The sequence below is a fragment of the Cervus elaphus genome, chromosome 27, assembly GCF_910594005.1.
Source record: "Cervus elaphus chromosome 27, mCerEla1.1, whole genome shotgun sequence".
Lineage (NCBI taxonomy): Eukaryota > Metazoa > Chordata > Mammalia > Artiodactyla > Cervidae > Cervus > Cervus elaphus.
Window position 1 is genome coordinate 62,129,495 of NC_057841.1, and position 23,312 is coordinate 62,152,806.

A 23,312-nucleotide genomic window follows, 5' to 3' on the forward strand; every position below is an offset into this window, starting at 1 on the left:
AATCGCTAAGGGTACCGTGCTTGGCAGGAGGTGATAAACGCCGAGTACAGTGCGGCCCGCCGGGGCGCTGGCGCCATGCGGCCGCCATGTTGGGTGGGTGGTGAGGGAGGTTCTCTGAGAGGAGATGCTCTTTGAGCAGAGAATTGAAGGAAGTCAGGAGCCGCGTGGGGGCCCGGGAGAAGCATTTTCTAGGCAGAGAGAGGAAGGCGCCCTGGCACGGAAATGTACTAAGGAAGTGGAAGACTCAAGAGGCAAGATGAGGAAAGGTCCTCGCGGAGTTTAGAAAAACACAGCTGAGGAACAATGCCGGTGTTTCTTCCAGAAACACACCCAACCGTTATGTAACTCCACACAGGCAGCCCTGGATCCTTAGAGCACAAACAGTCTTATTTAGAGACGGGGTCGGAATCTGCTCGCGTGGGATGGGGAGAGCCTGACGGAAAAACACTGCCCCTCCCGCTCACAGATCCTTGGCTTCCTTCTCAAAGACGCGGGACACCAGACTCCATATCGAGGTGAGCTTCAAAGTGCAGAGCGCCTTAGAGAATGCTCAGATTTGAATTCATACCAAAGTCAAAATAACGTTATCTCATACTTCTGTGAGCAGTATGGGCTTTCTGAATTCAGGGGAAGGCAGGGCCTTGAAAAAATTAAACACATACAACAGGAAAGCTGCAAGCCCTTAAATCAGGCTTCAGCTGCTGTGCTATTTTCTCTCAGACAATCACTGAACAGAAATATTCTTTCTCCCTAGAGAGAGAGAGAGAAAATGTATTTCTGTTAAGCTTCCATAGCTTGTTAGAAATATCCCTTAGGGACACACAAGTCCCTTTCGAGTCTAATTAAATATTCACCCAGTGGTGTTCCGACCTGAATTTAGCTACCTGGGAAATACCCAGAAAGAGAATGCCATTTGCAGACAGTTGCACTAAGGAAGGCCACATAATGAATTAATAAATGTATTATGTTTTATACAATTCTGAGTCAGATCGATTTTGCAGATATGATAGAGCCAAAGCCCCAAATCTGAAACAATCTAAGAAATAGATGGAAGGGTCACTGAATTCAAAGCATTACGGTGAACCCCTTGGTTAGACTTCATTGTGCTAAAACCTTCTCAGGGCTGATAACTAGGGGGGATTCATTTCCTGCTTGTAGACCACAGAAGGAAGCCTCCATTTATGCCACAAGAGATGCAGATAAGCAGGTACTCTGCACCAGATGTCGGACAAGGAAAAGCAGGACCTGCCTCCTCCCAGCTGAGGCCACACACATGCGGCTGTTAGGCAGAGTGGGGCCAAGGCTCAATTCATGCTCGCACGGAAGGTCCTCTACTGGCTTGGTTTCATTTTCACAAAGAAACTGTCGGGTTACTGGTCAGTTTTGAACCTGAAGCATCAGAGCCGACCTCTGTGTTCTCTATCTGGAGTGGCCCTTAGTGACTTCAATTTCAAGCTGGTACCACCTCTTCTCTTAGCTCAAGCAGCACAGGGCCTCCTGGGAGGAAAGACATGGACACCTCTCTCCTTTCTTGTGAAGATTTGCACTGGTGTTTTGCTCTCAGAGTTCTCCTGCTGAGACCAGATGCCAGAGAGAAAGAAAAAGGTTCAGGAAGAGAAGCTCTGCAAAAGAAAGGAAGACAACAGCTCTGGATATGTGGACTGGATCCAAATATCCAGGCCAAAATGTTTTTATCAGGAGGCGGGATCTGAATGTGTCTGGTTGGTACCAATAGCCATGCTGAATCAGCTGATGTTCCTATAAAGTCATGACCTAATACCCACTGAGTGAGCAGGAAATGGAGAGAACAAGAATCCCGAAGGAGCTCTCCACTGGGAACCATGGGCCCTCAGGCCCCCGACAAGGCAGAACATGGGATGCTCCCACGAGAGGTGCCCAGGGTCACCCCTGCAAGAATGGCAGCCGTGTGTAAAAAGCGGCGTTCAGCCTCGTTCGCCTGCCACCTCCTAACGCAGACGCTTGCCACTCCCTGTGCCCGGCTTCGCTCGCCGACACTCCTCACGCTAGGATAGCTCAAGCCACAGCAGTTAGCTCAGAGTGACCGCAGGATTGTTGGAAGGAGGGCAGGTAGCAAGCGGACTTCACCGAATAACTGAAGCTTGAGGTTCTGACAATAGGCAGGAACCCTGCCGAGGCCCAGGCCAAGGTGTCATGGGCTCCGAGCCCCGAGGGCGTTGTTTCTGGCTGCCGGCACCTTCCTGTCACCCAGAGACTCATTCCCAGGCTCAGAGGGTCAGCCTGGCGGAGCCTAAGTCCTGGCCCTCAAGCTGACGGTCCAGGGACAGAGAGAGGGTCCCCCAAGCTCAGGGTCTTGGAAAGAAAAGGACCCTGCTTGCCTCTCCTTGAGCCCCGTCCCCCACCCCGCCACACACGACGCGGGAGGAGACCCCAGGGGTGAGAAGTGGGTATGGTTTGGGGCAGCCGAAAAATGACAGCTGGGTGACAGCCGATGTTGGAAGTCAGAGAGGCAGCAAAGAACAAGAAACACAGACTCAGCGGACAGCTCCTCACAATCCACACAGTACGTACAGTCTGTCTTGAAATGCATAAGGACGCTGCAAAGAAAAGAACAACGCCAACTTTAAGAACAACCCTGCGGGCTTCCCTGGTGGCCCAGGGGTTAAGAATCCTCCTGCCAGTGCGGGAGACGCAGGTTCCATCCCTGGTCCGAGAAGTTCCCACCTGCCGCAGGGCAGCTGAGCCTGTTAGCTGCAACGGCTGCACCTACTTGCCTACATCCCTCGCTCCGAACCAAAGGAAGTCACCGCAGCGGGAAGCCCGCACACTTCACACAAACCCAGCGCAGCCAAGATAAATAGAGTAACCCTGAGATTAATCCCTTCTTGGTTAACTGTAAGGAGATATTTCTATAGAAAGAAACAAACAAAAACAAAAAGAATGATATTTCTACCTGCCCTAGAGAGTATTATTGAAAGATTTTGAGAAGTAAGCTATCCAAAATACATCTGAAAATTCTGAGTCACACAAATTTAATGTTAATTATATATTTAGTGGGGCCTCCCTGGGGGGCTTCTCAGGTGGCACTAGTGGTAAAGAGCCTGCTTGCCAATGCAGGAGAGGCAAGAGATTCAGGTTCGATCCCGTTGGGAGGATCCCTTGAAGAAGGGCATGGCAACCCACTCCAGTGTTCTTGCTTGGAGAATCCCATGGACAAAGGAGCCTGGTGGGCTACAGTCCATAGAGTCGCAGAGTTGGACACAACCAAAGTGACTTAGTACGCAAGCATTCATATACTTCTTATGGCTAGAAATTAGAAACGAATGCAATTTATGACAAAGTGAAGCTATATTTTTAATATAACATAGGTATATTCTATAATACATTAATGCCTATCTAACAACCAATATCCACAATGCATTTATGTCTATTTTATGACTTCAAGCATAATTTTACTATTTATATGATTATAAAGGTTTATAGATGTTGTGGTTTTACATGTATTACATATTCTTGGTCTGGTCCATAATTCTTTGAAAGAAGAATGTAACCTCCAAAGCATTTAAGCTTGACCTTGCCTTTTGCAATAATCTGCTTTATAGCATAGTTTCCAGGGACACAGCAAAAACTAAGGCCTAACCATTTGCTGTACTTTTGTATAAAATTTGATTTATTACTATAATAAAATAGTTAGGCTTTTTGGCTGGGTTTTCCTTGAACCTATAACTTTACAAAATCACGCACATCTATAAATGCTTTTCAGAGTTTTTTTCATTTTCCAAAATAATGTGTTCCATTAGTGTCTGGAGACTATGATGAACATTTCTACTGCCAGTAGAAAGGAAGAGGCTGTGAAGAATGCACGCAGGAAGAAAAGGCAGATGGAGAGCATACCAGAAGCTCCACTGCTCACCTGGGTTATTAGCTTACACCAAGGCTCATGGAGGATTTGGTGACTGGTCTTTTCCCAACATTGCCCACCCATCGGACTGCCCCTGATGCCTTCCTCCTGACTGTCCCCTATAAGCCCGATGCTCTGCTCAGCCCATGCCATGCCTTTGGGGTGAGTTGATAAATGCGAGTTGAGGATAGAACTTATTGTGAAGTATACATCAGATTCATTGATGAAAAACATGAGTTGCATTTGCATGATTGTAACAATCTAAACATCTACATCCTGGTGTTATTGGCTGAATGATGTCCACCCAAAATTCGTATGTTGAAGACCTAGCCCCTCAGAAGTAGACTGTGTTTGGAGACAGAATGCTGGTTTGGGTGGGGTGGGTTTGGCTTCACTGGTTCTTCGTTGCTACCCGTGGGCCTTCTCTAGCTGCAGTGAGTGGGGAGCTGCTCTCTAGCTGTGGTCCACGGGCTGCTGGTTGCGGTGGCTTCTCTTGTGGGGGAGCACAGGCTCCAGGCACACAGGCTTCACTTAGTTGCTCCATGGCATCTGGGATCTTATTTCCTGGACCAGGCATCAAACTTGTGTCCCTTGCATCAGCAGGCAGATTCTTAAACACTGGACTACCAGGAAAGTTCTGAGATAGAGTGTTTAAAGGAAAACAATCTTGAGACATTACTTTGCCAACAAAGGTCTGTCTAGTCAAAGCTATGGTTTTTCCAGTAGTCATGTATGGATGTGAAAGTTGGACCATAAAGAAAGCTGAGCGCCGAAGAATTGATGCTTTTGAACTGTGGTGTTGGAGAAGACTCTTGAGAGTCCTTTAGACTGCAAGGAGATCCAACCAGTCAGTCCTAAAGGAAATCCTTTAGGATTTTAGTCTTGAATATTCATTGGAAGGACTGATGCTGAAGCTCTAATACTTTGGCCATCTGATGTGAAGAACTGATTCCTTGGAAAAGACCCTGATGCTGGGAAAGATTGAAGGCAGGAAGAGAAGGGGAAAACAGAGGATGAGATGATTGGATGGCATTACCAACTCAAACATGAATTTGAGTAAGCTCTGGGAGTTGGTGATGAACAGGGAGGCCTGGCATGCTGCAGTCCACGAAGTTGCAAAAAGTCAGACACAACTGAGCGACTGAACTGAACTGAACTGAGTCTTGTAGGACTGAACACTTAATCTGTGATCTGATGCTATCTGCAAGTCCTCAATGTCAGAAGTGAGTCAAGTTGTAGGATGCCCAACTAGTATCAGAGCATTGCTTCATGGATGTGAGGAATTCTACACATACCTTGGAATTGGGTGTCAGAAGCCCGACACCAGCCCGATCAGAGCCCCAGGCAATCTTACGGGGACCTCTGGAGCTAATTATCTCATTTGAGTTATTCTAACTTGGGCCAAGATAGCCAGGCCTTATAATTCCTCATAAATCAGGTTGGTCATTAGCTATTGGCCACCCAGATAAAAGGCATGATCTTGGGTTTTCTTGGATGAGTAACAAATTACCACAAACTTGTCAGCTTAAAACACCACAAATTTATCCCCTCACAGTTTCCATAAGTCAAGAGTCCAGGAACAGCCCGACTGGATCCTCTGCTTAGGGTCTCACCAAGCTAATATCAAGGGGCTTCCCAGGCAGTGCTAGTGGTAAAGAATCTGCCTGCCAATGCAGTGGGCAAAGGTTCGATCCCTGGGTTGGGAAGATCCCCTGGAGTAGGCAATGGCAACCCACTCCTGAATTCTTGCCTGGAAAATTCCATGGACAGAGAAGCCAAGCAGGCCATGGCCCAAGGGGTCGCAAAAGAGTCACAACTTAGCAGCTGAGCACAGCAAGCTGATACCAGGGTGTTCGGCAAGGCTGCAGTTCTCATCGGGGCTTGGGGTCCTCCAAGCTCAATCGAGTTAATGGCCGCAGTCATCCCTTCCAGTGCATGAGTGCGATCTCTGGTTACTCACTGGCTGTCAGCCAAGGACTGAGTTCTGTTCCTGGAGGCCCCTCCTGTTTACTTGCCATGCGGCCCCCACATTCAGTTCACAGTGTGGATTCATTTGTTTTTTTTCCCCACCACCCAAGTCGTGTCTCTTCGACTTCCCCCTGTGACTTCGATTCCCCTCCAGACAGCTACAGCAGCTGTCACCATCTGCCCTATAGCGGACCCCGGTAGGATAATCAAGGGAGAGACAGCCCATCATATCCTCAGGTTCTACCCGCCCCAGGGAAGAGGGGCATCTTGGAGTTCTGCCCACTGCCCAGGGCAAGGCAGCTCTCAGCCACTGTGAGGGTCTCTGGAGGGGCTGACAGCTGAAATCTGGCTACACAACGCTGAGAGCATAGGTAATGCCACTGACTTGTACATTTTAAGATGGCTCAAGTGGCAAGTTATTCTTTTGTTTTACCACAATTTTTCATAAAAGGATATGGTTGTGTGGAAGAGTATAGGGAAAGGGAAGAGGTTTCTTGATGATCTCTATTTTTAAACATCAAAAATCTAACTAAAGATCAGCTTGGGGGCATCCCTGGAAGTCCAGTGGTTAATACTCTGTGATTCCACTGCAGGGGGCACAGGTTCGAACCCTAGTGGGGAAACTCAGATCCTACAAGCTGCCAGTCAGGGGAAAAAAATCAACCTGGTCTCTGTTAATAGCCCAAAGTTTTCATTTTCTACACTTAAAGGGGAAGAATTGAGCAAAAGCATCAGAAATTCATTGGTCAGGAGAATCTACAGGCCAGTTCTGGTGAAATATTGCCTTCCATTCAGTGGATTAGCCATTTGTGGTAAAAGAAAAACTCAGTGTGCTTCAACTATGACTTTCTTTTAAATATTCTATTAGGCAGTAGTCCATTAAATTAGATTTAACTAAAGTTGGATTTGATTGATAGACTAAGATCTCATAGTCTTTCCAAAGGCCACTCTGTTTTGTGTCATTGATCAAAAAAAACAACCCTCACCTTTTGGTAACCTTGTGGCAAAATGATTTATTTCCTTTGTAAAACCAAGCAATATTATTGATCTCAGGAAACATCACTTCAGCCATTCCCGCGTAGTGGAGGTTCTTAACATTAAATCAGCTGGTCATTGGCTGTCACGTCACAAATCGAAACCACACACACAAATCACACGGCTGAACTTGAAAAGCCAAACTTGTTTTTATTGCACTGTGGAAACTAGAAATGAGATTTCATTCTGCCGAGGTTATCACATGGAAATAAAAAAAATGCAAAACATCCCTCCTTTTAAAAATAATAAATGGCATAAATCATCTCGACAGCTGACCATTACACTGTAACATTCCAGTGAGTTTTGCATTAATAGGAAGCTGAATTAGATTAATAACTATGCATTCTACTAAACATGTCAAGGAAATTAATTTAGCTCTTCACATGTCTGACCAAAATGCTTTGGAAATATTAACTACCCGATTCTTATCACCAAAAACATTTCCTTTACACCTATTTGCACATGGGGCTTTACTAAGCACTTTAAAGCAACTCAAACTGATGGATTATATAATCTAAAACTGCAGTTTTCCTATTAATAAGACAACCTGGAACTTGTTTATTTAAGTGCCAGCAGCACTTTTTTTTTTAAGTTGGATTATTGCTGGTTGTAAAATGTGGGGAGGTCTTATTTCATACAAAAGCTACATCTCACAAGACCTTGTATAATTTGAACTTGCATAATTCAAGGATGATTTTCTCAAGGGAATAAGTATAAAATAAGACAGATGCATTCTCAGAGCACATTTACAAGCTGTAACATATTTTTGCTTTAAAGCCGCTTTTCCTGTTCCCGGCGTTGTGTCTAATATTTCACAGAGGCTGTCTCCCGTATTAACTGCACCATGCTTCACTGTGGCTGTTTGTTCTTCTTCTTGGTGTCTTATCACATATAACTTCCCTTCAGAAGCTATTGATTTGGGGGTGCATTTTCAGGATGAGCAGTTACATCGTTATTTTATGAATACTTGAACGACATTGTTATAGGTCGTAAAAATAGTTTACATGATAATAACAGTGAATGCTAAAATAATAGCATAATAGAAAAAAAAAGACTCACTTGCAGGAATTGCGTTGCATGTAGAAAACAGCAGGGTTTAGAGGCTCCCGCAAAACCAGGATGATGTTTCTGTTTACCAGCTGAGGTGGCAAACCGCCTTATAAAGCGGCAAACAGGTTTACAGCATTCTTCCTCGGGAAATTCACTTTTTTCTTCCCCTTTTTTTCCTTTTGGCTTTATTGGGTGTTAGTTGCCGCACACAGGCTTTGTTGCTCCGCAGCGTGTGGAATCTTAGTTGGCCAACCAGGGATCGAACCTGAGTCCCCTGCATTGCAAGGTGGATTCTTAATCACTGGACCATCGGGAGAGTCCCAAGGAATGTACATTTTAAAACACCAGTGTATATACAGTCAAGATTCATTGAATTATACCCTTTAAACAGAAGCAGTTTTACTACACAAATTATATCTAAAATCAATTAGAAAAAAACTCAATGATTAAAGCTATAGTTGCTTATTATAGTGCTAGGGGTTGAGGAAGGTTAGTTGTTTTAGGCTGCACTCATCTAATGTCAGCTAGGTTCAGTCATTACCTGTCTGCAAGTTACAAGTCTACAGGTAAGCTGGGGATCTGCTCTTGTCGGCTTGGCTGAGACCTCTTGGCTGGGAAGCTCTGCTCTAAGTCTCTCATCCTCTTCTTGGGACCAGAGGACTAACCTGACCTTGTACTTCTCATGACAGGGGCAAAGCACGGGACAAAAGCGGAAATACATGCCCACTCTTGAACAGTAGGCTTGGAGCTTACACACAAAGAATTCGGCCTCATTCATCTGGCAAAGCAAGTGACATGGCTAAGCCCAGACTCAGCAGGGGTAGAAGGAAGAGTAGACCTTGCCTCTTAAGTGAGAGAAAATGTAAAGTCACATGGAAAAGGGTGTGGATATTAATGCAATCAACCCCAGGATCCATATGGAAATATCAGATGGATATTTGGAAATATTCAGTTCAGTTTAGTTCAGTCGGTCAGTTGTGTCTGACTCTTTGCAACCCCATGGACTGCAGCACACCAGGCCTCTCTGTCCATCACCAACTCCCGGAGCTTGCTCAAACCCATGTCCATCGAGTCGGTGATGCCATCCAACCGTCTCCTTCTCTGTCTTCCCCTTTTCCTGCCTTCAATCTTTCCCAGCATCAGGGTCTTTTCCAATGAATCAGTTTTTCGTGTCAGCTGGTGAAAATATTGGAGTTTCAGCTTCAGCATCAGTCCTTCCAATGAATATTCAGGACTGATTTCCTTTAGGATGGACTGGTTGGATCTCTTTGCAGTCCAAGGGACTCCCAAGAGTCTTCTCCAACACCACAGTTCAAAAGCATCAATTTTCAGCACTCAGCTTTCTTTATAGTCCAACTCTCATATCCATACATGACTACTGGAAAAACCATAGCTTTCACTAGCAGACCTTTGATGGCAAAATAATGTCTCTGCTTTTTAATATGCCGTCTAATTTGGTCATAACTTTTCTTCCAAGGAGCAAGCATCTTTTAATTTCATGGCTGCAGTCACCATCTGCAGTGATTTTGGAGCCCCCAAAAATAAAGTCTCTCACTGTTTCCATTGTTTTCCCATCTATTTGCCATGAAGTGATGGGACTGGATGCTATGATCTTAGTTTTCTGAATGCTGAGTTTTAAGCCAGCTTTTTCACTTTCATCAAGAGGCTCTTCAGTTCCTCTCACTTTTTGCCATAAGGGTGGTGTCATCTGCATATCTGAATTTATTGATATTTCTCCAAGCAGTCTTGATTCCAGCTTGTGCTTTATCCAGCCCAGCATTTCACTTGATATACTCTGCATATAAGTTAAACAAGCAGGGTGACAGTATACAGCCTTGATGTACTTCTTTCCCAGTTTGGAACCAGTCTGTTGTTCCATGTCTGGTTCTAACTGTTGCTTCTTGGCCTGCATACAGATTTCTCAGGAAGCAGGTCAGGTGGTCTGGTGTTCCCATCTCTTTAATAATTTTTTACAGTTTGTTGTGATCCACACAAAGGCTTTGGTGTAGTCAATGAAGCAGAAGTAGATGTTTTTCTGGAACTCTCTTGATTTTTCAGTGATCCAATGGATGTTGGCAATTTGAACTCTGGTTCTTCTGCCTTTTTTAAATCCAGCTTGAACATCTGGAAATTCACAGTTCACTTATTGTTGAAGCCTGGCTTGGAGAATTTTGAGCATTGCTTTACTAGCGTGTGAGATGAGTACAATTGTGCAGTAGTTTGAGCATTCTTTTGCATTGCCTTTCTCTGGGATTGGAATGAAAACTGACCTTTTCCAGTCCTGTGGCCACTGCTGAGTTTTCCAAATTTGCTGGCATATTGAATGCAGCACTTTCATAGCATCATCTTTTAGGATTTGAAATAGCTCAACTGGAATTCCATCACCTCCACTAGCTTTGTTTGTAGTGATCCTTCCTAAGGCCCACTTGACTTCGAATTCCAGGATGTCTGGAAATATTGGGGAATTTTTCCTGGTGGTCCAGTGATTAAGAATCTGCCTACCAGTGCAGGGGACGTGGGTTCGATCCCTGGTCCAGGAGGATCCCACATGCTGTGGGGCAACTAAGCCTGCACACCACAGCTGCCACAGCCCGCATGCGCGAGAGCCCAGGCGCTGCAGCAGGAGAAGACTCCCCAGCGAGAAGCCCATGTGCCACAGCTAGAGAGCCCGCGTGCAGCGACAAAGACCTATTGCAGTCAAAACATTTTAAAAATATATTGTTTTTTTCAGTATTTGAAATCTTCAAAAAGTTTTCAGTATTTTCCATAAGATGGCTCTGACAGCACTCAGTTATCTTTAAATTCATTCAAAACAATTTTGCTAGATTTTATTATGACAGCTGTCATAGTGTGCAGTTAAAAAAAGCTTATTAAAATTGTTGAATTTTTGTGTAACCATTTTTATATTGAAGACGGAAGGAAAAGAGCAACGTTTCTGGCTTATTATGCTTTATTATTTCAAGAAAGGTAAAAACATAACTGAAACTTTTTGGCCAGCACAACACATGTCAGAATTCAAAGGTCTGGGCTGAATGTATAAAATTGAGAGTGTTTTTGGAATAGGAAAGTGTTTGATGTTATATGACTAGATAAATAACCTGGAAATGAATGTTGATAAAGACGAGGAGAGACCCAAGTTTTTGGAGAAATGAAGAAAACCAGCAGAGGTTACCGAGGTTTGTAAAGAGAGGATCGTGCTCCGGAAGACAAGCTCAGGGCGTGTTTTCATAGGGAGGAAGATGCGTGTCAGTCACTGCTCTGTGAAATAAAACTTTGTTTACCTGCTGCCAGGTAGGTAAAGAGTCACGTCACAGTTGGGTATATGACTGCTAAACTAGGGTGCAGTTAGCATCTAACAACAACTGTCCTGCCACACCCACTCCACCTGCAGGCCTATAAACAAACCAGTCAGATCAGCCAAGCCCAGCCTGGGCTTCCAGGAGGCTCAGTGGTGAAGAATCTGCCTGCCAATGCAGGAGACACGGGTTTGATCACTGGGTCAGGAAGATCTCCTGGAAAAGGAAATGGTAACCCACTCCAGTGTTCTTGCCTGGCAAATCCCATAGACAGAGGAGACTGGTGGGCTACAATCCATGGAGTCACAAAAGAGTCGGACATGACTTAGCAACTACAAAAGCCCAGACTAAACCAGATCTTTTGCTGCATATGCTCACTGATCATTGCCCGGATGATTTCCAACATTTCAGCAAGCTCTGTAGCCTAACTGTTTATGGAATAAACATTTGTTGGGGGCCTTATTTTGTTGCACACTGCTCCAAGCAATCAGGCTACAACGGAAAGTAAGATAAGTAGGGTTCCAGCTGTCACAGAGCTAACATTTCAGTGGAGGAAACAAACAAGAAACATAGATGGGTAAACATATGAATTAGCAAGTAATTTCAGATAGCAGTGAGTGTTTTGATGATGGTAAAGCAGAATGATAACTAGAGAGTGACTGAGGAAGTTACTTTTAATCCTATGATCAGGTAAGGTTTCTCTGAGGATGTGATGGTTGGCAGAAATCTGAATTATTCAGATTAGACAACTCCTCAATGAGTTTCATCATAACTCTTTGACCTTCCACTGCTCCTGAGCTGCTGCACAGGAAGGAGAACTCCAGCCTCATCTCCTGCTCTCTCTCTCGCCTCCCCCACGACTCTGAACACTGAGAATGAAAGAGGAGAACAAGGATGCTGGGGGAGGGAGGTGTGCGCTCAGTTTTGTCAGACTCTTTGCAACGCCATGGACTGCAGCCCACCAAGTTCTTCTGTCCTTGGGCTTCTCCAGGCAAGAATACTACAGTGGGTTGCCATTTCCTCCTCCAGAAGATGAACTCCACATCTCTTACACTTCCTGCACTGGCAGGTGGGTTCTTTATCACTGTGCCACCTGGGAAGCCCCTGGAGGAGGTATACCAGATGTCTGCTGAGCCATGTGACCACATCTGGCCAAAGCAGATTCTCTTTGTGTCTGTTTGCTTATTTGGCTGTGCTGGGTCTTTGTTGCTGTGCATGCTTTCTCTCGTTGCAGAGTAGGGGCTCGTCACCACTAGGGGCATGTAGGCTCAGCACTTGGGATGCCTTGACTCAGTAGTGGTAGCGTGTGGGCTTCGCCACTGCATAGCACGTGAAACCTTCCCAGACCAGGGGTCAAACCTGCGTCCCCTGCATTGGCAGGTGGATTCTCAACCACTGGACTACCAGGGAAGTCCACAGAGGATTCTGTTTAAGGAGTTGGGCCCAATTAAAGCTTTTCAAAAGGCAGAAAGGTCTCATTTGATTCAGCTACTGTATTTTCTTTGTGGCAGGAAAAAAAGAAGGCATTAAGTCTGCAAAAGAGAAAGTCATGGTTGACCTAAAGTCCCCTTGACTGCCATATCTCCCCAGCATTCTGCTATCAGAGAAGGAGAGGTGCTGGATGATATATGTGTCACATCTCCCTGAAACCCATCAGCAAACTCAGATGGTAGGAATCATTATCGAAATGAAGACACTGGCTCAGAGGGACTAAAAAACTTACCCAAGGTCATCCACTTAATAGGAAAGAAAAAAAAAAAAAAACAGAAGATAAACCAAGGGCTGGCTGCTTCCAAAGCCCATGTTCTTTCAACTAAATGACCCTGCCTGGCTGCCAAGCTGGACATCAGAAAATATAAACCCTTAAAAGACACAAGGTAGAACGAATCCATTTGTTAAATTCTTCTAAGAGGAAAAAAAGGCAGACAGTGAGCCCAATACGCCATGTTGTATTTTTAGTGATGGGTAGTGAGGGCAGCACACAACAGTTTCTAGAAAAGGGAAAGAATTTGTATTCCCTGGGGCTGGAAAGTTGTTGGACGTTAATAGCAAGAAAATTGTTAGGAAGCTGCCAAGAGGTAGAGGAAATGTCCTTGGTTTCTCCCCTGCAAAACCTCACTGAGGGAAAAGTGGAAAAGAACACAGGATTGGAAATCGAAGCTAATTTGGGATAGAAATGCACACGCGTGTGCACACACACACACACACACACAGGAGGGAAATATGAGAAGGTTTGAAAGAAAACAATATGAAATGACAGAACTTCAAAGTAAAAAGGAAAATAAGCATAGCTCTTACTGAAGAGCAGGATGGTTAATTAACAAGGGGGATAAAAACGGCCTGCAGATAATATTTATCATCCTTCCCACTTTTCCCATGGCTTTATTTGTGCCCATCTGTCAGCTCAGTCTTTTCCAAGTGTCTGCTGCCACATGCACAAGCCATTAATTTATTGAAAATATTACTGAAATTAGATGGCTTCTGGCCTTCCCATTGTTTCATTTTTAACTTTTTAAAAAACTGTGTTTATCTGTTTGCCTGTTTTGTGTTTTCACTGGGCAAGTGGAGGTTTCACCCAGGCTCAGAAGCATAACCTTCCCAGTTCATCACAAGAAAAAACACGGGAAACTTTCCCTTTTTCAGAAGCACACCCATCGAAATATGCAAGACAAGTTTGCCAAATGTTCCTGTGCACACACTCCCTTTCCCTTGGGGTGAGAAATCTAAATCTAAACATTCTGGCGAAAAAAAAACCAACAGCAAAGCAATGACAATATTGCGTTTATTTCCTTTAGCAAAGAACATACATAGACGAGTAGTAGGAACACATTCAGCTTATGTCTAAAGAAAAAAATCCATTGGACTGATTAACAGGTAGGTGGCACATTTAGATTATATTCATTTTTATTTTAAAAACAGGGACAAAAGCCTTGCTGTTGACTCTGTCACAGGCTGAAATGGAAGCCACACCCCAATTGAAGCCATTATCCAAGGGAGGTAATTGTGACATTTTTAATGTTATATAATCAAATTTTTAAATCAGCATTGGAGAGTGTGTTACAGGAGCTGTGATTCTTCACAGCAGCTCTGCAAAGGGTCTTGACTTGATTCCTTCAGCTTCCCGAGGTTGCCCCAAAGGGCAGACAGGCCCCCCAGATCTCAAGTGTATCAAACCGGCCTGGCTCCAGGATGGACTTCTGAGTGCTTCCCTTCAAAACGTACCACCCAGGCTGGTTGGCTGCAAATGTGAACTGCCTATTATTTCCCCTGACTTCCCAGGAAGTCTGGATGAGAGAGCCCAGGCCTCCTGGGGTGCCGAGCCCTGCCTTGTCACGTGCCCTTCTCACGCTGAGCGACTTTTTCACTGGAGAATCACAGCTGCTTCCACCTCCTGCTTCACTGGCCGGTTGTCTGCTGTGCATGATGGAAGGGAGAGATGGGAAGAACCAAACTGCTTCTGGAGGTTTTATAGGGAAAGGAAAAGTCTTTTTTTTCTCTCTACCCATCTTAGGTTCTCTGGTTGGGGCCAAATTGATAAAAGACAAATTGGAAATTCCCTGGCGGTTCAGTGGTTAGGACTTTTACACTTTCACTGCTGAGGGCGTGAGTTCAATCCCTACTCTGGGAACTAAGATCCCACAAGCCATGTAGTATAACCAAATAACAATAAAATAACAGTAAAACAATAAAATAGTAAAATAAAAGATTGATTAACAAGAGGTTAAAACACACACATGCACATACACACATTTAATGATGTGTATGTGAATCCAAGTTCGTGTACCCAATACACAGTGAGGCCAAGCAAACTGAAACATTGGAGTTTAGAGCAGAGAAAGGTTTACTGCAAGGTCAGGCAAGGAGATGGGTGAGATCAAGCCCTAAAGAGCCTCCAGCTCCCCTGAAGTGTTCTGGCAAAGCATTTTTAAAAGCCAGGTGTGGGCAGGGGAGTCACAGCATACTTCCTGGCTGTGATCAGATCGTGCACAGTTCTCTGGTTAGCTAATGATGAGGTGGCTGGGTGGTGTCACAGGGGCTAACTTCATCTGTCCTTAGGTTCCAAGAGCCTGGGGACTGTGTGTTCAGGGCATCAAGTAGTTGTTGTGCATTGTTGTTTAGTCCCCAAGTGCTGTCCACCTCTTAGAGACCTCACAGACTGCAGCAGACCAGGCTCCTCTGTCCTTCACCATCTCCTGGAGCCTGCTCAAACTCATGTCCATTGAGTTAGCGATGCCCTCCAACCATCTCATCCTCTGTCACCCACTTCTCCTGTTCTCAATCTTCCCCAGCATCAGGGTCTTTTCCAGTGAGTCAGCTCTTTGTGTCAGGTGGCCAAAGTATTGGAGCTTCAGCTTCAGCATCAGTCCTTCCAATGAATATTCAGGACTGATTTCCTTTAGGATGGACTGGTTGGATCTGCTTGCTGTCCAAGGGACTCTCAAGAGTCTTCTCCAGTACCACAGTTCAAAAGCAAGAAGTAGTTAATTCTATCTGATGGGAGGGAGGGAGGCTTTCACATCTACAAAACAACTCAGGAAATGTGCATCAGATACTATTATCCAGGTACTTCAGAGAGGAGCTAGAACAGAGAATGTGGGGGAAGGCCTGTCCCCACCTCCTTAAACCCCTTGGGATCCTGCTTGGTTACAGGTATACATTTCCGTGGGATTTCACAAAGAAAGAGGGCAGCCAGATGATTAAAGTGTATATACTATTCTAGGTGAAACAAAGGAAAAGGGATTTGGGACTTCTGGGTGGTGGAGGCCAGTTATGGGAAGATGAGAAGGAAAAGTAGAGTAAATGAGGGGTATTTATTTAATAGGACGTGCTACACAGAGTTACGTAGGTACTTTCTCCATTGGAGAGATGTTCAAAGTCCTTCTCCCCTGGTGCAAGCTAGGGAGATACTTTTAGAAATGGAAATTTTCTTTATAAATGTACATTTCCTTTATAAACAGATAACTAACTTATGCCTGGTTTTAGAGCTTTCCTTGCATCCACTGGTTCTTAACAGCCTTTAACTCAAAATAGTCCATATGTCACAGAGGGCTATTTCGGGTGCTATACTCCTGAGGGAAGAAAAAATGTTTTAAAGACTGAAGGACTGAAGTATGTACTTCAGTTACAAAAGTTAAAAGGAAAAAAAAAAAAAAAAACGAAGTGGCAGAAAGTACTTCAAGGGAGGAAAAATAATTTTCCCTCTATCCTTTTAGGTTCTTGGCTGAGATGGCAATAAAAAAAAAAATTAACAGAAGAAAAACAAACACTCCTGTATACCCAGGAAATCTGAGTGTGTCCCTGAAATGGCATAGGCCAGAAACTTAAATACCATCCTTAGCAAATGACCAAAGAAAGATGTTGAGAGGTGGAAAAAGACTTGTTAATGGGAGGTAACCAGGAGTAGCATGCTAAAAAGTAACAAGGTCATGGCTATTATGCAGATCAAAGTCTTTGCTTTCTCCCTTGATGAGCTGCTGGGGATTAAGTCATCCTTCTCTTCTTGATGTAGAAAGACACCCTTACAAATGGAGATTCCCTAATAAATGCAAATGTTGTTGTTTACTTAAGTCCTGTCTGACATTTTTGCGACCCGTGGACTGTAGTCCAACAGGCTCCTCTGTCCATTGGGCTCCCCAGGCAAGACTCCTGGAGTGGGTTGCCATTTCCTTCTCCAGGGGATATTCTCGACCAAGGGAATGAACCCCAGTGTCCTGCATTGGCAGGTGGATTATTTGCCACTGAGCCACCAGGAAAGCCCAGACAAATGTGAATATCTTTCACAAAAGGACAATTTATGATTGGGATTGAACTGCGGTCTCTGGCATTGCAGGCAGATTCTTTGCCATCTGAGACATCAGGGAAGTTGTCTGAGGATTGGTTGACTGAATATACTGGGTATGTGGCCCAGCGGAACATTTACAGGGACACGAAAGCTGCCCAAGTTTCCATCTGTTGATGTGGCACCCCAGGCGGGGGCAGCTTCATCATGGGCCTAGAAATATATTTCAAAGGTAGAAGGGAAAAAGAAATTGCCCTCTCCTATAGACCTAAAGAAATTAAAAGACGCTTACTCCTTGGAAGGAAAGTTATGACCAACCTAGACAGCATATTAAAAAGCAGAGACTTTACTTTGCCAACAAAGGTCCGTCTGGTCAAGGCTATGATTTTTCCTGTGGTCATGTATGGATGTGAGAGTTGGACTGTGAAGAAAGCTGAGTGCCGAAGAATTGATGCTTTTGAACTGTGGTGTTGGAGAAGACTCTTGAGAGTCCCTTGGACTGCAAGGAGATCCAACCAGTCCATCCTAAAGGAGATGAGTCCTGGGTGTTCATTGGAAGGACTGAAGCTGAAACTCCAATACTTTGGCCACCTCATGAGAAGAGTTGACTCATTGGAAACGACCCTGATGCTGGGAAAGATTGAAGGCAGGAGGAGAAGGGGATGACAGAGGATGAGATGGTTGGACGGCATCACCAACTCGATGGACATGAGTTTGAGTAAACTCCGGGAGTTGGTGATGGACAGGGAAGCCTGGCATGCTGCAGTCCATGGGGTTGTAAAGAGTCGGACACGGATGAGCGACTGAACTGAACTGAAAGCAGAGACTTAGGAGGAAAGGCTTTGTCCTTGGCTTTCATTCTGTCCCCTGAGCCTTCCTATTCTCTGATGCTTGGCAGACTGCTGCCTCTATCCTGCCCCTGGTCTCTGGAGACAGGTGGCTGCCTGTTAACATGAATTCATGTGCCCGATGCACTGTGAGGCCAAACAAACTGAAGCGTCAGAGTGTGGAGCAGAGAAAGGTCTATCACAAGACCATGAAAGTCCATGAGGTGGCTCATGCGCTGAAAAGCTTCGAGCTCCTGCAAGGGCTTCGGCAAAGCATTTTCAAAGGGCAGGTTGGGGCCAGGAGGGCCTCTCAGTGATAAAGAATCCACCTGCCATTGCAAGTCAATCTCTGGGCCGGGAAGATCCCCTGGAGGAGGCCACGGCAACCCACTTCAGTATTCCTGCTGGGCTAGTCGCATGGACAGAGGAGCCTGGTGGGCTACAGAGAGTCACAAAGAGCCAGACACCACTAACACGCACACAGCACCTGGGGCAGGGAGGTCACAGGGCATGTGATCAGCTCGTGTACAAACCTCTGATTGGCTGATGGCGAGGCAGCAGGGTGGTGTCACGGGATTCACACTACCCATCCTTGGGCTCCAGGAGTCCTGGGGCTGTGCGCTCCGGGTCCTCAAGTAGTTAATGTCCTCCACTGGGTGGGGGGTTTCCACATCTGTGAAATAACTCAGGAAATGTGCATCAAATACTCTTATCTAGGTACTTCAGAGAGGAGCTGGAGCAGAGGACGTGGGGAAGGCCTGTCCCGGGAAGACCCTACAGGATCCTGCCGTGACAAAGGGCCCGGCAACTCCCCTCGAGAGCTCTCTTAGGGCTCTCGAGAGAAGCTGCAGTGTTTGCTGAGGACCAGTTCAAGAGGTGAACAGGGAAGAGTCGAGGGTGAGAAACGGGGCAGGAAGTGGCGCCTGGGGTCCAGATGAAAACCAGACTGGAGACGGAAATGAGAAGGAGTGTGAGACACGAGGAGCAGCAGTAGGACTTGGCAGTTGGTTAGGGGTGGGGAGCAGAAAGACTCCAAACAAGGCTCTCAGGTTTCTGGTGGATGACTAGACCAGGAGGACGACTGAGGCTCGGACAGGAAGTCACGGGAGTGAGAAGCAGGCCAGGGTTGGGTGGATCTCATCAGAAATTAGTGTCGTTTCAGCTCAGTGGAGTGAGGAGAGCAGAACAGGGACAGGAAGGCGGAGCCGTTGCCTTCAGGGTGACTGTGAGCCCAGAGCGGAGGCCGACGGCAATTCAGGGCCTGCTGGGAACCATCCTGGCACATCAGTGAAACTTCGGCGGGTTTACCACATCAATTAATGTCGTAAGTGCTACATTTTGTAATGTTCATGAAGAGGAATGCTAGGACCTCTCCTAAGAGAACTGTGAATTTTCAGATTTTTGGAAAGGATTCTCCCAAATTTCCAAGTTAAAAAAAAAAAGCAGCAGCAGCAGCAGCAGAAGACAGAGAAGTCCCTGGTGGTCCAGGGGTTAGGCCTTGCTGCTTTCACTGCTGAGGCCTGGGTTCAGTCCCTCAATGGAGAACTAAGATCCCACAGGCAACTTGGCCTGGTGAGTAATAATAATAAATATTAAAAAGTAAAATGTCATTAAAGCTTTTTTTAACAAAAAGAAGCAGAAAACAGAACTGCCAGCTTCCTTCCTTTTTGGTCTCTATTTGTACCTTCCAGCTTTATAGGTTTCTGTAGAGAAGTCAAGACTTAATATCTTAGATATTAAGATATCTTAATATCTTAGTGCTGACCCATATTAGCACTGATTAAATGTTAGATATTACCATTATTAGAATCGCTTTCTCTGATCATCCTGCATTAGTTAACTATTGACCTTCTCCTCTTTAAAAGAACCTTCAGGATTGTTAGAAAATCATAAAGGCTATGAGACTGACACCCTGCTTACTGCACTAAGGAGGCAACCAGAAAATGAAAAAAAAAAAAATTAGCACAGAGGTCTAAGTGGGCTTTGCTGTTCTTGGGAATCACTTCCTGCTTCAAGTACAACTTTTTGCATATGCATCTGCATTAAATTAGATTTTTCCCCTTCTTCTCTCATCTAGTCAAGAACAAATGAAATACACCTGTTGCCCTGCCAGAAATACCTAGGTTGACCTGGAACATTCAACTCATCCAAGCAACCTGCCTTCTCCACAGGTAGATTCGAAGGACAGATTCCAGGTACAGAGATGAATATGATGGAGATCTGTATTCGCCCAAAATGTCTAGAGGGAAAGCTTAAGAAAGAATGTCCTCTTCTTGGAACTTCCCTGGTGGTCCACGGATAAGACTTCAAACTCCCAGTGCAGGGGCCCGGGTCCAGCCCCCAGTCAGGGAACTCATCCCACCGGCTGAACTACGAGTCCCCACGCCACAACTGTGGATCTCGAATGCTGCAATTAAGACTGAAGGTCCCAAGTGCCAGCACAGCCAAATACATAAATAAATACTCAAGAAAAGTAAAAGAGTGCCCCCTCTCGCCACGTCCAAGGTCAAGAGTCACTGGGAGGAGTGAAACCTGAGTGGCCGGCCTCGCCGTGGCCCTGACCGCACATCTGATCGCGCTCGCCTGTCTCTGCAGCCCGCCCCCGCTTCCTCCTTGCCCTCATCATCTCAGGATCATTCCTCCCTCCAACACTCGCTTCCACAGGAACCCTGTGCCTCCACAGCAAGCTTCTCTCAACTTTGCCCCTTTTCCTCCAAATGGAAGGAGTCTTGGAAAAAAGAAACCCAACTAGACAGAGCTGCCAACTTGGGTCTCATTTTTGAAAACTGTACATGCATTTGACACAGAACATCAAAGCCGGGGATAGAGTCACCAAGAATGATCTTCAGTGCAAATTGCAGCATCTTCTAGGCCTCAAACCAAAGAAATACATGAACTTGTCTTTTTCATCCCTTCATCCTTCCTCACCTGGATGTCTAACAGCCAGCAAATATCTACTGTGGAATTTTAACATACACAGACCCCTTCGTGTTATCGAAGGACCTCAAATTTACATGCAAAAGCAAGAATTTCAGCAGCCAGCAGTTTTGCAGCTTTTTTTAGTGTCAGTGTCTAAGCCTCCTTTCCCTCTGAGGCTCACAGAAAGACCAGCAGTCCATCCCGGAAATGTAATGTCAGCTCACGATCTGTCAAGCATCCAATGTGTACTTCTGGGACACGCCAATGGGAGCAATTACTCATATTTCTAAGAAACCAGATTTGTCTTAGAAATCTTCACATCTATTTTCTCACCTAAACACAATGGAAATAAATCTTGAGTGGAGAAGCAACCATTAGCTTCCAGTCTGCACCATCCACTTCATATTGCTACATACTTACTCAAGCGTGACCATCACAAGGGCTGCTTCCAGTTTTATAGGAAGCAGTGTTATTTGCTAGTCATAACTTTAATGGGGAAAAATTAATTCTTATAGGAGTCACAGAAAAAAATCCATCAGTGATCTGGCCAGCTCATTACTTCAGGACAGAACTGTATATAAAACTTACTAGAGCTGACTCATTTGAAAAGACCCTGATGCTGGGAAAGATTGAGGGCAGGAGGAGAAGGGGACGACAGAGGATGAGATGGTTGGATGGCATCACTGACTCGATGGACATGGGTTTGGGTGGACTCCAGGAGTTGGTGATGGACAGGGAGGCCTGGTATGCTGCAGTTCATGGGGTCGTAAAGAGTCGGACATGACTGAGGGACTGAACTGAACTGAACTGAATTGCCAGTGTTAAGTGCTTACAGTACTTGGTACCCACTAAGATATTAGAAGACTACCTGGTTTGAATTAGTGCTTCCCTGACCTAGTGCCTCAGTCTCTTTTCTGAGTATGTTAGTAATTTATCAATAATAGAGTAAGCTGAGTAAGCTTTCCTTAAGTCTAATTTAAATAAAGCAAAAGACAAATGAACTATGTCCTTGGATTTCATGTGATGTTGAATAAATAACCACGTGCAAACCTTTGGGAATACAGTTAAAAATAAGAATGAATATGCATTCCCCCAAAAGATGCATGGTTGTCCTTGACAATCATCTCGAAAGATTAAGCGTGTGTAGCAAATCCCAAGACTCACCTGTCTGTAATAATTCAACTCAGTAAACCTTTATCAATCATTTACTGTGTACAAGTGACTGGGCTTGTCATCCCAGCAGGCATAAAGATGAATAAGACATGGCATTTGCACTGGAAGAACTTATTCATTCCTTATCCATTGAGGTCTTGACACCTTCTTGGTACCCAGCTTTATTTTTTGTTCCCAACAAGACTTGCATTAGACAGAATCAAAGCATGTCCTGTCCCACGTGGCATGAGTGTAATTTACAGTCAAAACACCAATGCTAAAATAAAGGAGGAGAAAAACAAACATTTTCTTTCCCCTAGAAAATCCATTTGTGTTGACTGCAATCTCTTTTTTCAGAATAGTTTCAGCTCAAAAAATTATTGGATGAACCCTCAAATATTTGTTCTCACTACAATTTTGTTTCTGTTGCTCTGAGATCCATAGGGAAAATCCTACACTTTTATTTCATGAAAGGGAGGGAATCTAGCTCCCTTCTCCTTAGCAGAACATAAAACCGGTGAGAAAGGCTGCTGAAGAAGAAACTTCAGGTCTGTGCAATTTGAAGAGTTCCTTTTTAAGCCGAAATTTTGATCACATATGAGACGCTTAATGGGTAATGCCCAGAGGCAATCAGTTCTTTTTTTAAATTTTTTTAATTTAAACTTTTTATTTTCTATTAGGGCATAGCCAGTTAACAATATTGGGATAATTTCAGGTAGACAGCAAAGGGACTCAGCCACGCACATACAGGTATCCATTCTCCCCCAAACTCCCCTCCCATCCAGGCTGCCACATAACATTGAGCAGAGTTCCATGTACAGTAGGTCCTTGCTGGGTGTCCATTTTAAATATAGCAGTGTGCACGTGTCCATCCCAAACTCCCTGATCATCCCTTCCCCGAATCCTTCCTCCTACCCCAGCAACCATAATTTCCTTCTCTGAGTCTGTGACAGAGACAACCAATTCCAATAAGCCCTAAGGAGATGTCGTGTTTGAACTCAACTCAGCGGTGTGAGAAGAAAACGCCGCCCCTGGCGGGGAGCTGGGGCCTGCTGGCATCCCTGCAGCCCAGACTCAGGCCAGAGCACTTTCCTCAAACAAGGGTGCGTTAGGCTGACCAGTTGCCTGGGCAAAGGACTTTAGATTATCAAAATGAGGACAACGATGAGAAAGAATCCTGTCCCCAGAGAAGCGCCTCCCCTCCATAGGTTAGTCCTTGTACCTGGCGCTACGTGAGTACTGCGCTCAATCGCTCAGTCCTGTCTGACTCTGCGACCCCATGGACTGTAGCCCTCTGTCCATGGGGAGGCTCCAGACAGGAACACTGGAGTCTGTATGTATGGTAAATTATTTAATGGCCACCAAATTTTCCAGCCCAGTGTGCTCACCACTTTGCAATGTAGCAT

At 45.1% G+C, this 23,312-nt stretch overlaps 1 long non-coding RNA gene across 1 annotated transcript; it reads left to right on the top strand.

Moving 5' to 3' along the window:
- The first annotated feature begins 367 nt into the window (after positions 1-367).
- On the top strand, positions 368-22,127 carry LOC122684874. Its single transcript, XR_006338182.1, has 4 exons — positions 368-515; positions 18,553-18,711; positions 18,998-19,159; positions 19,913-22,127. It is a non-coding gene; the product is annotated as an uncharacterized LOC122684874 (long non-coding RNA).
- The last annotated feature ends 1,185 nt before the right edge of the window (positions 22,128-23,312 follow it).